The sequence below is a fragment of the Microplitis demolitor genome, chromosome 7 (genome assembly GCF_026212275.2).
Source record: "Microplitis demolitor isolate Queensland-Clemson2020A chromosome 7, iyMicDemo2.1a, whole genome shotgun sequence".
Lineage (NCBI taxonomy): Eukaryota > Metazoa > Arthropoda > Insecta > Hymenoptera > Braconidae > Microplitis > Microplitis demolitor.
Window position 1 is genome coordinate 15,350,696 of NC_068551.1, and position 17,109 is coordinate 15,367,804.

Here is a 17,109-nt window from a genome sequence, read left to right on the forward strand (position 1 = left end):
TCAAACGAGAATAATTTCTCTGTGTGTGTAATTTATGATATTGCATTATAAATATATTAATCTCAATAATATTAATATAGTTATTTATTAAGTAGTTAAAGATGTTCAATGATCATCTGTTGCTCGTTAATCAAAATCATAACGAATAACACGGAATGGTGTAAAAAAACGTAAATTACACGAATAGAAAATTAACACCGGGAGAATTTTTCACCGTTATTTCACACCACCCGGCCGTGTAAAATTCTCCGGGTTCATTTTTACACTGAAATTTTTTGCAGTGTATTATTATTATTATTATTATTATTATTATTATTATTATTAAAGTATTTAAAATATTATTTAATACTATGTTAATAATAAATTTGAATACGATGCTTGTAATACTCAATAAATGATAAAAAAGCAAAGCGGGCTTATGCGAGTAACTACTTACGTTAGTATTTTGGATTCCTTTCATTTTTTTTTGACTGCCCTTGATCTCGCACCCCTCGTGGCCATACCCATCGTCCCTTGAGACAATGCTTGGGGAATAAGGGAATGGAAAATTTGGGGTTGCCGACCCCGATGCGTCGCGAAAATATTTTTTCTCCACATCATCTTCTGCTTTATTTTTTCAATCATATTTCTTTCTTTTTCTTTTTTATATATAATTATAATAATATATACTCACAATCAGTATTATTATTATTTTTTAAATTTTTATTTTCCTTTTTATGTTTGGTAATATCGACTTTTGGTCTTGTATTTCAGTTTAGTTTGTCGTTGAAAATTTTTTTTTCATGTCGCCTTCAACTAGGCAGTTAAATTTATTACTTCACTCATTTATTACTCGTTATTATTATTTAAATAATAACAATAATAATAAATTTTTTAATTATCAAATAAAATACAATATTTTTTTTAATTTCTTGAGGATTTAGTGTTTTGTCGTCGATGTCGAGATGGAAGCTTAAAAGCTTCTTCGTCGACGTCGGAGTCGGCGTCGTCGCGGTGCGCTACAGGCCGAAGCCACACCCAAGTTAAAGACATCAACTAATGATTTTAAAGATATACTCCAGTACTATAATCTTTTTTTAATCTAAGAATTTTTTTACTCTAGTTTCCAATAAAATTATAAATAATTTACTTTTAGTCATTTAATTATTTACTGTGCATTTAAAAATTAATTTAACTTATTAAATATTAATTAAGTAACCAGGTGGTTATTTGGTATTTAAAGTTAACGGCTCGTTAAATTCTACAAAAATTATAATTAATGATTTGTATCAACTTCCGTTTGTTATAGTATTATAATAAATTAACTAACGAATTTATATTTATTCAGCTTTTAAATTTAAAAATAAAATATTTTTTTTTTAGTTTAAATTTTGCTGTCGGCGAGCGCACCCGCGTGGATTCAAATGATTGGGATTTAAAAAAAATATAAAAAATAAATAAATAGGATAGAAGCTTATGAAAAATCCCAAATTATTTACGGGATTTCAATAATAATTATAATCATAATCATAATAATTAATAATAATAATAATAATGATAATAATAATAATAAATAAACAAACTAAACTTATAAAATATAGTAATTTATAATTATAATAATAATCATAATAATAAATAAATAAATAATTAATAATAATAAAATTTAACAGGCAGTACAGAACATAAATTAAAAAGTAAAGAAACAAATGAACATACCGGTTAACGATGAAAATCAGTGGTTGGAGGATGCTGACTAGCGCAGAACAAAACGTAGTGATGGGTTATTTTAATTATTTATATAATTTTTAATTGATATATAAAATTATTTTATTAAAGTTATAAAATAAAAATTGCAAGACTTGTTTTAAATAAATTATTGAAAAATATAATATGTATATATATTTTATTTCGGCAAATTTTTGTACGAATGTACGAAATGTCACCACTATAATGAGATCTCCAAATAAATCTTCCAGATGTCGTTTATTATATTTTTAATTACTTTATATATATAAATTTTTAATAAATTTTGTATCGTTATCTAGAGCACCGTTATCTCGAATAAAAGTTTATTTGTATTCATTTAAAATACGATTATCAATTTAATAAACTTTCACGATTAATTTTTTTTTTTTTTATATTTATCAAAGGGAATTTTATAATTAATTACGAACTATTATGAGAGTATAGATCCGCGAGCTTAATGATTATCGATGTTAAATAATTGGTTAATAAATATATATATAGACGTAGAAATTAACAGAATAAATATAAATTGAATAATTTAAAAATGATAATTTTTTTTTTCTTGTTATTAAAAGAGTAATTAATTAATTTTTTTTATAAATGAAGGATGATCGTAAAGGGAATTTAGGGAAGTGGGATAACTCGCGATTAAAGACGAGACTTAAATTATTAACGAATAATGTAACTCGTTATGTTAACTTTCTTTGTTATCTTATACACGATTGTAGTGTGACAATACAAGTATGTTAAGTATTTGATAATGTGTGATGTAGCTGTTGTTTGTTGTTGTTGTTAAAGTCTCAGCTGTCTTTAAAGGAAGGGTTCAACGTACGAGAACGAACGAATGAATGAATTAACCAATTAATGAATATAAGTAATAAGGTATAATAATAATAATATTGCGGGTAACGGTGTCTACAACGCAATGCCTTATGTGGTGCGGTAACTAAACTGACGGGTGGAGTACATTCGAACCCAGCGGCTGCACCTAGAGCGACCTAACGCGCCGGTTCGAAGAGTGGGCTTCAACCCTCCTTGGAGTATTCACTGTGTGAGGGGTTACAAACCACCGGAAAGAACGGCCAGAGACCTACTCTCTATAGTCTTCCTCTACTCTAACTCAATGTCTGTGTTCAAATATATATATATTATATGTATGAGTGTATGTATGGAGGAAGACCAAAAAAAAAAGAGAAAGAGAATTGAAATGAAGATTTAGATCTGCGCAAGCGTGACTTGCATGTAGGGGGTGTTAAAACTAGGGGTATGATGTATAGGGATGTATTGGTGAGGAAATACAGGAAGAGAGTCAAGCACTTGGTGATGTGAGCTAAAGACGCAGGCGCGGGTTATTTTGTCAACGAGTATATGATATAAAAAAATGTTATAGAGTGCAGCCACCTTGATGGGGATATCCATGAGGGGTAGAAGGAGTTTCGTGTGAACATTCGCGGGATTTCGATGTGTGATTCTTGAATTCCAACGTCATGTTTAGATTCTAAATGTACTTTTTTTTTTTTTGCTAGATTTTTTTTTTTTTTTTTTTTTTTTTAGGGAGAGGTAAAAAAATATTGGGGGATATGCTAGATATGGAAAGTTTTTTTTTTTAAGTTGATTGGCTATCATTCCCAGAAGGTTGTATTTAATTGTGGGGAAGTTTTTGGGTGCGGTTTGGGATAAGGACAATTGACAATAATTTCGGGGGATAGCTTTTTTTTTTTTTTTTTTTTGGTAAAAGATTTTGGGGGATGATAAATTATGATAATGAGAGTTTTGGAGTTTATTTTAGTCTTTATGAGGACTTAATTTTTTTAAGAGAATAAAATAAAAGCCGAAATTTAATGAAACTGAAAAAAATAATTTATTAACTAACTTTAGCTGATGAGCTTTTTTTAAATCAGTCATTTAGAATGAAAGAACGGTTAAGAACCGTATATTTTAAATTTTAATAATTCATGAGTACTTTAATTTAAAACTTTTTTTTTAAAGGTAAAGAAAATTTTGATGTAAATTTATTGAATAGTAAAACTGAATTCGTTGAAATTCGGTCAAACTTCAAAAACAAGTTGAATGTATTCAGTAAAAGTGCATTAAGTATTCAGGAAGATTGATTAACGAAACTGAGACTAATCAGAGTCCTAGTAAATTAAAACAAAAAGAAAAAATCAATTTATTGACTAATTGTAATCCAGTAGAGAAATAAATTTTTGTGATTATTTATTCAGAGAATAAATAGGGGAGGGAGGGGCAAAACGGGGTACCCCCAAAATTTTATAAAAAAAAAAAAATTTTTTTTTGTCTAATTACTGTATATTCGATATATTTGCGCATTATGAGCCCTACGCATGGCACCTGGGGCAAAATGGACCAGCCTAAAAATAAAAAAAATGATTCTTTCAAATTTTTATCGTCAAATTATAAAAAATTTAATATATTTCCACATTTTTAGCCCTACCCATAAAATTTCAGTAAAAAAAAAAAATTGAAGAATAATTATCAATAAGTAATTCGATAAAGAAGAAATTTAATAATTAATATGGATTCTTTTTGATTTTGAGCATTGATAGTGATATAAGGTCGAAAATTACTTGTCAATTGACGGTTGCCACATGCACAAAATGATCAAAAATTATTTGACGGCCATTTTACATCGTGTTAGTTGAATAAATCCTTTGTTGATCAAATACCTTTGTTTGCTAAATTTTTTGTTTATTTCACCGTAAAAAAATGGGAGTAAATTTGAAGATACATACACGGAAAGAATTTTCGTATGAATATTGCCATGTTATTTATTCTAAAAATTAGTCTAAATCGAGTAATCTTGTGTCATTACGACTTTTTACTTTTGAATTACAAAATTTTACTCTTTCAATGAGTAAAAATCAATCAGATTAATTTTTACTCATACTTACGGGTAAAAATTACCTCTAGCGGCTGTCTTAATAAATTTTCTCTAGTTCAATTTTTACTCGTCGGTTATGATAAAAAGTAGATGATTCAATTTATAAAATTTATATTGAATAACAATAAAAATTACAATGAATAGGCTGAAATTTCTAAAAAAAATTTAAAAACCATCTAATTACCTTAGAATATGAATTAATATAAATATTTTGAAAAAGAATAAAAAAAAAAAATTACTCAAATTGTGTTGAAATAGAAAAGATAAAAATTTTTTTTTTAATTTTAAAATAAATATTAAGTTATAGAGAGATACAGAGATCGTCTTTTTTTCTAAGCCTACGTTTGTGTGCGTAACATGTCAGTTGTTGCGAGCAAAATAAAAGACATTTAATCGAAGCCGATATTAACCGAAGATTAACGGAGACTACTAAAATATTACTCTGCAGTTTAGAGTAAAAATTACTTCCATAGATTAGAAAATTTATTCGAGTTAGAAGCAGTTTTTCATCATAAAATTAATGGGTTTATAAGAATGGTATATTGGGGAGTAAAAATTAATAAATTAAGATGAGATATTCACAATAATCGATTAAATATAAGACTTTTAAAAAATTACTCAATAATAGAGTAAAACATAGTCTAGCAATGTTAGTATTTAAACAAAAAATTAAAATTTAAAACTAAAAATACCATTTTTTTGTAACGGCCCCGGATTACTCGAAATTATAATTGTATACAAAGTCATTTTTATCGAAAAATCCTTTCTGTATACGAATTTTATTTCGATCCGAATCCACTCCGTCACTCGGAATTCAGAAGTTTAAAAAACATCACTCCGTATACAGAGTGAATGTTCATATCAAAATTTGAAACAGCTTTCACAAATGTTGTTGATTGACCAAAAAAAAAATGCAAATAGCTCGCGATTTGACGGAAGTAAAAACTGACAGTAATTTCTCATTATTAAAATTAACGCATATTTGATGACATTTTCGTATATTTTATAAGACAGGAAAAAATCCGAATAAAATAATAGGGAGTAATAAAAACACTTTTTACTTCGATTACAAATAATTACTAATTAATTTAAATAATTGATAAGTTCAACTGTAACAAATTAAATTTTGATATAAACCAGTAAAGTTGTTTTTCGTAAAAAAATTATTTATTATTACTACCTACATATAAAATGATTGATTATTTTTAAAATCCAATTATTTTTCTATAAAAATTTTTCTTCATTATTTATTGAGATTAGTAACAAGGAACAGTAATTAATCTTTTTTTAAAGCAAATTACTTTTTTATCTCCTCTTCTAACGAGGATATGTGAGCTGATGCTTGTATATTATATTAAAATATGGAAATAATAATAACTTAAAAATTCTCATGTTACTTTTGCATTTATGACACTCGAGTATTTCCAGAAATGAGTTAAAAAAAAAATATATACATATATATTTATATACTATTATTTTTTAATACAACATAAGAGTATTATGTGAAAGAAAAATAAATATTAATTCTAACAAATGATGATATATCTCGATAAACCAACCCCTAGATAATAAAAGAATTATTATGCAGGTAGAAAATACAAAAGAAAAATCGATTTAACGATAATAATTTGTTTGGAGAATATAACAGCATACGTGTAAGTCGTAAAATGTCATTTGCGTTTTAGATGCAACCACGATAACGTCAAGCGTTCGAGACAACAACCCAAGAAAAAGTAATGAGCAAAAAAAAAATGAAGAAAATAAAATAAAAGTTTTTTTTATCTTTAGCAAGCAAACTGTTGGAGCTAGAAAAAGACAAGGGGTGCAGTGACGTATACACACGAGTAGGGGATGGACATTTTTTTTCCTTTTTTTTTTTCGTCAATCTCCAAGGGTGTTTATCCTGTCTATCTTTTATCTCTGTCTCACAGTATGCTTTAACTTCCCTTTCGAGGGAGACTGGACTGGGTAAGGTCAGGTTCTCTCTGCAAGCCACGTACGGATAATCGCTTTCTAACATTATCTCTATCCCCGACCTTTTACCCTTTTACTACAACACTATAGTGCAACTGATAAATGATCGTCTTTTATATAACAGCTGCCTGCATGAGCATGCGGGAATAATGCTTTTAAAAAATTTACTAAAAGGCCCATATCTCATTGTTAAAATCTATATGATTTAAATCACTGATTAGTTTTTTAAATGTCAAATTTTATATAACCAGTAATTATATTACAAGTCCATTAAATATTTAATTTACTATTACACCAGCCAATTCAATTATTCTTCAGTAATAAAATTACCAACTTTTTTTTTTATAGTAAAAAATTTTTAAAAGCGTGATTGAGGAAAAATGAAGATAGTAAAGACAATAATGTGAAGGTATTAATTCTAGTTAGCTGAATCACTTTCTTTTAATTCCTTTCATAATTATTAAAATTGATGAATAAAAAAAAATTATTTTATCAGTTATCAGAAAAGTAATCGTAAAATGTGAGTTGATAAAATCCAAATAGATTCGTATTCATTTTACATCTTTTTTTTCTGATTAAATATTTATAATTTTTTTTTACTTGTGATAGCCACATTATAAAAAATTAGTGCAGTAAACGCAGGTGATTTTTTGTTATTTAATATCCTTGGAGTAAAGTTTACTCGGGAAAAAGTTTTATTTAAATAATTTATAAAAAATATCTGTGAATTAAATACGAGTAGTAAAAAGTAGTAAAAATTAAATAAATAATTCATTTATAAATTTGCTGAGAATTTTTTTTTATTAGAAATAAATTTATTCCTAATTAAAAACTTTGTAATTAGAGTAGATGCAAATTAAATTAAAATTTAGTCGTGTAAAAAAAGTTGAAAAAGCGTTGACTATTTTAAACTTTAAAACGTGATACAACAACGAACTTTTTAAAACTATTTTTAAATTTTTAAAAATGCAAGAAAAAAGTAATGGTTGACTTAGTAATTAATTTTATTAAATTTTTTGACTTCTGTAATTTTTTTTTATTCCCTGTTCAAACCGCTCAGTTCTATAATTTTTTTTTTTGCTCTAAATTAGATGAGAAAATGCTGATTTTGAACTACTTCTGAAAGTTTTTCGAGTTTTTTGTGATTTTTTTAATATAATTAAGACAACCATTATTTTTCGTATTTTAAAAAGTTTGTTGTGGCGTATTTACTTTGAATGCTCCATCTTCTTACTATACAATTTGAATTAGAATTTTAGTTTAAACGGTAACATTCCGTAAATAATCAACACCCATACACAGAAAGAAAATTATGGGAAGTTTTCCTATGCATTATGAGAATAGTTCCCATAATATTATGGGTACAATTTCTATAATATTATGGGCACCATTCCCATAATATTATAGGAACTATTCCCATAATAGTGTAAGAAGTATTCCTATAATATCATGGGAACTATTCCCATTATGTTATGAGAACCATCCCAATAACATGATAAAATTTTTATTTTGCAAAATAGTGTAGAAATTTTTTCAAAATTCGAGATATTATCGAAATTTCAATTTATATTTCCAAAATTCGAGTTTTTTTTAATGTTCTGCGCTGACAAAAAATTTCTGTTAAAAATTTTGATGTTTTTTTGCCAAATACGAAATGTTTTTTCAATGTTTGAATTTTCGTTTTCATCGTTAATAATATTTCTGTGTATTGTATAAGTGATTTCCACATTTTTCTTTAAATTAATATTTTCATGATAGTATGGGAACCATTCTAATAATATTATAGGAGTGATTCCTATAATGGTATTGTAACGATTCCCATAATATTATAGGAATGATTCCCATAATGGTATCGTAACGATTCCCATAATATTATAGGAATGATTGCCTAATAATAATTATATAGGAAATATTTCAATTGCATTATGGGAACCATTTTTATAATGTTATAGGAATGGTTCCTATAATTTATGGGAATGGATCCTATAATTTATAGGAATAATTCCTATATATTATGGGAATGATTCCCATAACATTATAGGAAGTTTTTCTATAAATTATAGGAACTATTCCTATAATTATGGGAAACATTTCTATAATTATAGGAACCGCTCCCATAATTTATGGTTGTAATTCCTATGCTGTTATAGAAAAGAATTTCACAAAATTATGGGAACCATCCCCATAATTTTCTTTCCGTGTATGGTTTTTTATAAATAATTAATTCAAACAAAAACTGCATCGCCCGGCTTTAAAAAATTCTCATTAAAAATACAGTTTTAATTAATAATTATATTACATGAAAATATCAGTAGTGTGATTTACAGTTTTAGATGTATTTTGAACTAAATTTTTAGTAAAATTCGAAGTTACTAATTGAAACTGCAATTCTTACAAAATATTTTCAAACATTTCAAATTTTCCATTCAAAGAGTCGTGTTAATATATGAAACTGTAATTATTCTTTGTTTTATTTTTTCGTGCAATTGAATCATTAGAAATGCATTGTAAAAAATACTATTTGATTCTATGAATCATATGCATTTATTTCATACCCAATATGTAATTTTAGTGAAAAAAATTTATATTTGAAATAAATTTTAATCTAAAATAAAATACATTGCGATAAGTTATTATCTTGACAATAGATTTTATTAACTCGAAAATCATTTCGAAGATGATAATAAAGCAAATTATCGAAAAAAAAAAAATTATTTTAAAATCAATTTTCTTGAAAAAAAAAAAAAAAAAAAAAATTTGGACAAATTTTTTTTTTTCAATTTTTTTCAATAATTACTGTTTTTTGAAGAAATAAAACTTGTCCTTAAAAAAAACTTTTTGACAATAAAGAAATAAATGAAAACCAACGAATCGCTCCTTATGTGATTTGTGACAAACTCGATAAATTGAAAGCTTCGGAACACTAAGAAAGAAAAATCGCAGCGCTTTGAAATTTTCAGGGTTTTTTCAGGACACTTTGAGGTTGAAAAAAAAAACCGACGGTATCCTTTGTTCATCCGTTATATCCGAAGTTATACCAAGATTTCCGAATATCCTTAAATATGCGAATTTTTACCTATTTTTTAATAAACATTATCACTTCAAAAAAAATTTTTCCATCAGAAGCCGCTAGTTTTACCTTATAGAGAATGTTTTCCAGTTTTCAAAACCCTACTTTCATTCTATGTACGACCAATATGTCCGAAGTTATTGATTATCAAATCCAAAATGGACTTTTATATTTTGATCAATGATAACTCAGCGCTAAATTGTCGTAGAGACTTTTTGAGGCCGGCAAATTAACAGTCATAAAATGTCCTAGAAGAGTCTTACGGTCAGATTATCAAAAAAAAAATTATTGAAGCCCATTGACTAGTTGGAAGATGAGCAAAAATTTGGAAATTTTTTTTTTGTCGGTTTTCTTAGGATTACTCCGTAACTGCACATGATAAAAAAATTTGAAGTCCAGATCTGAAAACTAAGAACTTGAGGCTATAATTTACTTTTTTTTTATTTTTACTCTACGACCATTTTTCATCGAGTTACAGCATGTTGAAAATCACCTAAAAATTTAGAATTTTTTTACATCTCTTAATTTTTGTAACCAGTGTATGATATTAGTTGAAAAAAAAGTTATTATGACGACTAAAGTGCAGAAGCAACGAAAGTTTTATTGCCGATAAAAATAATATATTAAATGATATGAGGAATAAAATTATATACGCAAGTATTTTGGCAGGTTTCCATAAGTTTCTGTTAACTGGTAGTTGACCGTAAGCTGACGACACAAAGATAATACGTGATAGCTGTTATTAAAACCCAAATTCGTATACTTTATGAATCCTCTTGCATTTTACGACAATTAGTTAAACGTCTTGATAGTGGAGGATAAAAGAGGTTCCGAGATACTTTATTGTTTCTTAACTTGGAAAAAAAAAAAAAAAAACAAAAAAACAAAACAATATGGAATGATTCAATTTTGATGCCTTTACGTCGAGTTATTAAATGATATATTTCTTTCTTTTTGATATATCGAGTAATAAGTTAATAAACGTATTTTCTCTAATAGTACTCAATTGATAAGCCACAATTAACCGATCAAACAATGAAATTGGAAATAAAAATATAACAAATGATAACGATAATGGTTTTGATAAATCGACGGAATGGATGTTCAATTTGTACTTATGGCAAACATATTAATTTTAGGTATACAAATATTTGTGTACGAGTTATCGCTTAATGAGATCTTTAGGTCGAGATAGTGTAATGATCAATTTAACTAGGCGTTTGAAATCTTTTAAATGGATTGTAACTACGTCGGGTTTCCTTAAACCAGTTGAATAATCTGATAAGTGTAATGAAGGTAATTAAAGGAAGTTGGATGGAGATTCGCACTGGAATAAATTTATTACAGCTAAATGGCTTAGGGAGAGATTTGCAGAGATTTTTACCGTGTGAAAATATTAATGACTGGTTTGAATGTTTCTTGAAAATTATTTTGAAAAAAAAAAACTTATTTTAGGAGAAATTGAGGGTAAAAAAAAAATATTTTAATTTAATGTTCGAGTATTAAATTAATATTATATAAAGTACTTTATACAATAAAATTCAAAAAAAAAAGTGTTTGAATTTATTTATTCGGAAACTCGGATGAAAATTGTTTTTTTATAATAAGCTCGATGGTAATTCGGATGAGCTCATCTGCATCGTTACTCGTAGATTTTACTAAGTGCTGCTGGTATTACGAAATGAATAAAAAAATAGATAATCGGATTTTATGGGAGTGTTAATAATCATATTTGCTCATTACGCTTACTTTCGCACATAGGCGGAGTACAAATAATTAATGTACTTATACATATAAATATTTTATTATTATTTTTATCGTAAACAAGTTTCAGCCGGATTTAAGTATACTTATACATTATACAATTTTTAATTAAGAACGGATAGATCATCAAAGACAATTAGGTAACCAAAAAAACAGTTCTGAAATACAGTTGAACCTGTGAGCTAACCCCAAACCTTCCCACTGTTTTCGAGTTCAGAGGTTAAAAACGTTATTGTTTGTAATAACTTAATTTTGGGAATTCGGACAATAAGTGAAGATCTTTTATTATAAAATTTGCAACGTTTCGCTGATTTATTTCAGCTTCATCAGACGAATCTTATGGTTAACATCCACGTCCAGTTTTTACAAAGCCAATAGATGTAATAGAGTAAAACAGCATATTCATAATCTCAAACATTTCTTCAAATTACAATATCAACAACTTACTTGGATTCCTCTCAAATACTATTCAAATTAGTAAATGCATCAGATAAAATAAAATTCAACAACGTTTGTCTGTCAAGTGCGTTTACAACTGACTTACAGGTTATGATGTATAAGTTTTTGAGCTCTTCGAGCTTAAAAAACGCTTAGGTAAAAAAAAAAAAATCAATTTTCATTCGACAATATCTTTGGAATTAACCGACCGATTTTCACGTGCTTTGCGACAAACGAAAGGATATATTAAGACTTACTTTCGATTAAATTTAGAGTCAAATTTAGTCGAACAATTGACGAGTTATAATTAATTAATGTAACGGGACCGAAGTCCATCTCCGTTTTAACCGAGGTCATTTACTCGCCTATTTCAGACACACACGTGTTGCGTAACATCCCTATAGTTTCGGTTATAATATAATAACAGCGAAATATGAGCATAACTCATATTAGCTTACCCTGGGATCAATGATTAGATCAAAGATCCTCTTGCGTGTGGGTGCCTCACCAACAAACTACCACACAGAAAAAAAAGATATCTTGGCGTAAGAAATTTTTTCTTGCCGCAAGAATATTTTTTGCAATTTTTAATGAAAACGAAAATTTTCTTGGTTCAAGAACAAAATTTTCTTAAATTTAGTCATTTTGGTATAAGATTTTTTTTTTTTAACCGATATAATATATGTTTCTTGAAGTAAGAAATATTTTCTTAAAGTGAGAAAAATCAATATTTTGCCCCGATATATAATTAATGGTCCGAAAAGTAAAATATTCTTTCTTGAAAAATAATTTATTGTGAATCGAGATGATTTGTAACTCGAGTTAAGAATTAAAAGTACTCGATTCAATGGTAAGAAATATCTTGGCTTAAGTATTTGTTGTGTTGCGGCAAGTAAGCGTAGACGTTTGAACCAACAGTAACTGCGCTCACGGCTCAACACAAAAATTCTCTTGGGAAAGCTAACTGTACTATACTAAAGTGGCGGTAGTGTAGACTCTACATTGTACAGTGTGCTAACTGGATATGGGTAAAGTGGACGAACGTTCAGGAAATGGTCGGGTAGCATAACTGGTAATGCTCTTGTGTGATGCCGAATCGGTCGGGATCCAATTCCTACCATGAGCAAAACAATTTATTTTTCTCAATTTGTTCATTAGCCATTTAATTGAGAGAGTTTATTCCTTATCCTCTCTACTGCTGTATTGTGATGTTCTGAATATACGCTCACACTTTCCTGCTTGACAACATTTAATATTTATATTAGGTTAGATTCACTGAAAAATATAGGTCGATATATTTTTTTAAGTAGAGTCATTTAATTTCTTGAATCGAGACTAGGTTTTTTTTAAATCAAGAAAAATCATCAATGGGAGAATTTTATGTCTTTCGTTAAGTAAATATTTGCATGATTCAAGAAAAGTTATTTTATTAAGCTAAGATTATAATTTATTTAAATCAAAATTAAAATTTTCTCATTCCAATAGTCCGTTGTCTTGAGTCTATAATGTAGTTTTCTCAAACTGAGAGTAAATGTTCTTCTGCCACGCAAAAAAAGTTCTTGGTTTGAGATGTTGATATATATTGTGACAATTTACCATACTCACCAACCAAGACAGAAAAGTTTCTTGTTTTGATAGTTTTTTTACTTGATTAGAAACAAAATAAATTAGGCTTGAAATAAATATTCTTAAACCAAGATTATTTAACTTGAATTAAAATTTAATTATTCTTGATACAATATTTTTATAATATTAGTCAAAGAAAATGTTCTCGGATTAAAAAAAAACCAATTATTCAGCCTAAGAATAAAAAAATGAAGGCAAAAATTATCTTGGGCCAAGTCAACTTTTTTTTCTGTGCACGAATCCTACCTCTCTTGAGTCAAGCACTATTACCATCTCAGAAAATAAAGAGACTCTGGTCGAAGTGGGCTTGGAATAGCCCCCCGTGGTACCAATTCTCTGTATTGGTCGACATGTTGCATAGATCAGTAGTGAGACGCAACTACCTCAATACCGTAAAAAGGGTTTCATCCACTTATAATTACAAAGATTTCACATATGCCATTATACACACTTGCCTTCATCCATCATTAAGTGGCCTCTAATCTACGAGCTTTTTACAAAAAATAGTATATTACACACCAAGGGAAGAAAGTAGAACATTTCAATATGCGTGTTTGTCACTTGCTGGATCAAGTAGGTAATTATACACGCAGGTTGAAATGCCCTACTTTCCTTTTTTGCTATGTAATATACTAAATTCTGTCCATTGACTGAAGACATTCGCAATTTACGCATTCGATAATATTTACTCGCGATATTGGGCTGAAGTTAGTTTGTTTTGACCGACTGTACAAACATTGAAATTCGAAGTTTCGATTCTGGTGTTATAAAATACACTATTGTTCACCACATATGTACCTGAAAATTTTTAATATTATCTCTATTGAGGGAAAGAATGGCGCATACGCTAAGTTTTTTCATTGGTTCGTAGAAATTTAAACTTTCTATGGATGTATGGTAAAAAAATAATTAATGCATTAATTTGCTTTATGAAACATTACGATACTCATTTTATTACTGAAAGTAATTTTAAAGCAATTACCTTTACGTTGTTTAATCTAATTATGTTTTTAACTACCTTTTTATCGAGGGCATTATTAAAAATTCAATTTCAATTCAACTCTTTGAATAATTAACAACGCTTTTAATTTAAAAAATATTTTAAATGGAATATAACTGCTATTAATTATTGAATATCATTATTTTCAAAAGTAATAAAACCATCAAAAAATATAGTCATTTTAATGATTTGTAAATGTAAAATTTTTAGTGAATATTTATAATAAATCCGATGTGTTGCATCTACATACGCAGAATTTTTTAATATTTTAACCCTCAACGGCCACACGGAGAAACTTCTTTTTTTTAAAAGTTTTTTGACGAATTTATTCGAAAGGTATAAGACCTCTAGTTTAACTTTTTTTAAGCCTAGGGTAACTAGTCACCCCATGTGGCCGTTAAGGGTTAATAACCTAAAAAAATATTTCTATATGAAATGTCTATACAGCAATTTTAAGAATAGTTTTATTGCATGACGCTCCAATTCTTTCGGCTATCTTACTCACTTTCAATGATCTCTAAACTTTTTAAAGTATATTAAAATAGGTTGAAACTTATTTCATCATATATAGATAATTAATTAAGGAACAATACTACAACATAAACATGGTTCCTTAATATGTTATTTTTAAAATGAATAATTTAGTTCTGAGGAGCTCTGATGTCAATTAATTAACTGATTTATTGTGATCACGATAACTCTTGAAGAAAACGGCTTAAAGACCTAATTTTCTATAATTAGTTTTAGTTTAGGGAATAAAAAAACCCTTTTATTAATCACTATCCAACTCTTTTTGGTTTCATTGTAAATTAATAAAAACTTGAAGACTTGTAATTCACCAAAAATTAAGCTGCGATTTTTATTTTTAGTATTGTTATTATTTTTTTTCTTTGTTCTCTTCATAAACTGTTGGATGGAAAAAAAAATAATCGGTAGCCGTTACCGATTATTTTTTGGTACCTGCTACCGATTATTTTTCGGTAGCCGCTATCGATTATTTTTTTCCGTGTGGCAGCAGCACTAGCGTAACACTAGCATAACAACCAACTCTCAATCATTTTTAACACGTTTCCACCGCTACATACCGTGATAAGACAAGAGGATCCTTTTCCATTTGAAGACCAATATCTCGGCGACAAGTGGATGTATCAAGATCCATAAAAAATGAAATTAAAGCTGAATAATGAAGGTATCCGATTCTCATAGTGGTTAAGCGAAAAAAAAATTTCCCACGCCCGTAGACCAAAAAAATGAAATTAAAAAAATTTGAAAATTTTTATGTCGCTGGTTTTTCTAAGATTACATAAAAACCGCTGATGCTCTAAAATTTTATAGTTCTAATCCAAAAAGTAGATACTCGGAGCTACAATTTCCTTTTTTCAAATTTCTTGTACGGCTATTTCTCTCGAAGTTACGGCCTGTTGAAAATCATCCAAAAATTTGGAATTTCTTTTTGATCCTTTAATTTTTTCTAGACGTGTATATAATTAATGTATTAATTAATATAGTATCAACAATAAGTGATTATCATCGGAATTGAGGGCTGTGTCAAGATGTTCACCGCATCGATTTTCATTACAATAGTTAAAGTTATTATTGTATAAATTAGGGGAAGGTAGAGTAGAGTGAGACACTATTTTTGAAATAAAAAAAAAAATTTTATTTTGATAAAAATACTTAATTACGGTTTATAAAAAAAAACGAAACAAACTTATCAGCTCGAGCATTGGTCAATTTAAAATTTTAGTACCACGAGAGTTAAACTTTTTTTTAGTGTTTCTTTTGCTTGGAGAAAATTGATTCTGAGGCAAAATGGGCCACTAATGAAAACAAAATTTTTTTTTATTTTGTGTATGCTTATTCTGCTAAGTGAATTAATAAATTGATACGTAGTAAACAAAAACGAATATCTACCAAAAATATGGTGTCTTATTTTGCCCTGCCTCCCTTTATATATATTATGAAGAAATAATGTGAAGGCTTGATTCATAAAAATAATATTGTGTTTTTTACATATTAATAATTTCTGCGCAAAAATGCACCACACCTAAATAATTTACACTGTGAAAAATCAAAAGTGAATTCGAACCGAATACCAATTTTATTTCAATCGAAATTCACTCCATCACTCAGAGTTCCGAAGCTTAAAAAAATCACTCTGCCCACGGAGTAAATAGGGAGTTTTTTTTTTAGCTGAATAAATTCGGAGTAAAAATATAGAATTTATTTCAATTTTCATCTCCACTAATACGAAGTTATAATGTGAAGATGAACTCTTCTCCGGATCAAATTTCGCTTCAATAGGATGAATCAAATAATAAATCATCCACTTGGCATTTACTCTAGATTTAATCCGTGTTTACCCACAAATTTTTTACAGTGTTTAATATTTAAATTATTTAATTTAATCCATACAAAGTAAAAATATCAATAGACATAATTATTTTTTAAATAGCATCACATTTAAATTTTAAGTGAAAAAAAAGTAATAAAATAATTTAAAAGTGGTAACATGGTTAGTATCAAATTTCGTAAGGTTACAATTTATTTAGCTACGCTACTGTCATGACAAGTATAAATGGGTGGAGTCGCTAGAAAGGGTGTAAAGAG

General features: G+C 27.8%; 1 protein-coding gene across 3 annotated transcripts in view; it reads right to left on the reverse strand.

Annotated features, from left to right (window-relative positions):
* The window catches only part of LOC103572233 (ELAV-like protein 1), an 81,010-nt gene that overhangs the window by 28,096 nt on the left and 35,805 nt on the right, over positions 1 to 17,109 (reverse strand). The window contains exon 1 of one of the 3 annotated variants that reach the window (XM_053740942.1): positions 1,696 to 2,031. The exons of the other annotated variants lie outside the window; for them this stretch is intronic. The gene's annotated coding sequence lies outside the window, so the exon portion shown is untranslated. Of the gene's footprint in view, positions 1 to 1,695; positions 2,032 to 17,109 lie in introns of those variants that run through there. 3 annotated transcript variants of the gene reach the window in all.